This window comes from Scomber japonicus, chromosome 16 (genome assembly GCF_027409825.1).
Source record: "Scomber japonicus isolate fScoJap1 chromosome 16, fScoJap1.pri, whole genome shotgun sequence".
Classification (NCBI taxonomy): Eukaryota; Metazoa; Chordata; class Actinopteri; order Scombriformes; family Scombridae; genus Scomber; species Scomber japonicus.
Genome location: NC_070593.1, coordinates 7,132,603 through 7,134,332, shown reverse-complemented (window position 1 = coordinate 7,134,332; position 1,730 = coordinate 7,132,603).

The window sequence follows — 1,730 nt, the reverse complement described above, 5'->3', positions numbered from 1 at the left end:
GTCACATCACATCTCCATAATTTCTTCAATATTCACGCAAATACAATAAATCCTCCATAAAGCTCTGCTGAACATAATCCGAGGTGGGCTGACGGCTGCTGGCAGCTTCCAACTGGAACATCTTTTCCATTTGCACACTGGTGCCCCATTCCAAGACATGACAGCATCCCAGTAAAACACACACACACACTTACTCACTCACTCACTCTCACACACACACAATCTCAAGGGGGAGAGCTACCATAATTTGGAGCATGATGAATTATTCAGTGTGCTCAGTGTTTCTCTCCGCCTCATGGACACTGCTTTTTCACAGTCGCAGGGGACCCCTCAGTACGACCGTGTTAGAGAAGGGGGCCACAAGCTCTCCATATGCTCCAGTGATGCATCTATCAGTTCAACATATTCTACCGGTCTGGGTCCCGTTCTCAGGCTCGATCCTGTCTCCCTGCCCAGACGAGGGAGTCATCAGGATCCATGCGAGGAGGCCCCGATGTAGTAAGCAGTTGGCAGACTTCACTGCGAGTGTGTGACTAACTCTGTTGCTGAGCAGTCGGGCTGTTGTGATTCTGTTACTCCAGCTGGCTCAGCTCAGTGTAAGAAGTCCATTAGCGGGACATGTAACAGTGTGGGTATTCTCCCAGGCCTCCGCCCCGAGGATAATGGGCCTATCTGGGGAAAGGACTTCCAGATGAGCCGTGGACGCTGACCGGCCGTGAACAGATAAGGAAAAAGCGCCTCTCTTCTTCTCGGTTCATGGGAACAGGAAGTGGAATTACTTTAAACTACATCACTCACATTAAAAAAAAAATCCAATTAATCAATTAATATCAACAGAACTATGTCAAGACTTGCTATTTTTGAATTAGTGAAACTTTATGATTTAGTATTTCAAAACTTGGACTTAAAAATAATAATATTAAATACATTTTTGGAGCATTTTAAAGAACTTTAAAAAGAAAAGTTTTTTATACCTTTTATTACACCGTGATAGCTGAGAGACAGAAAGAGAGATGAGGAATGATGTGCAACACAGGGTACGCCAAAATAAAATTCTTGATATGATATAGGCTACTTTAAATTTTGACTTACTAAAAAAAAAATTTTTGACTTACAAATGTGGATTTCTCCAACTTTTTCAATGAAAATGACTTCCATTACTTTTTATAATAATTTTGACTAAGTACTGCAAAGTTTTGTTTATTCATAATTACTGTGTGATAAACTATGTCACAAAGAGATACAATGTGAAAATGAACGTCATAATGTTGAAATAATTTACAATAAAGCATTTCACAATTATGAGATCATATTTAATGACTTGGAATAATCATCAATCTCATAATTTTGGATTATATTTTACTATTTTATTCCAAATTTTTATTTATTTTCTTTTAATCCTCATATTTCTGTAAAACATTAGTTGTCTCAGAATGTGCTCTATAAATAAAATATGACTGTCAGTAATGGTGATCCATACCTTCTGGACCAAATTATTTTATAAATGTCAGTTATTTTCACATAGACGATATTATTTGGCTTTCTCCTCAACATGCTTAAGAGGAACATCTCTTGCATAAATCTCCATAAAAGAAATGTGTGTGTTATTTCACTCAATCTGAAAAATGAGGTTCACGGTTTTGTTTGTGGACATCGAAAATGGAAAATGAGTGAATCACCTGTGAAATGGTGCCCAGCGTGACAGTATCACACAGACACAAACATGAATG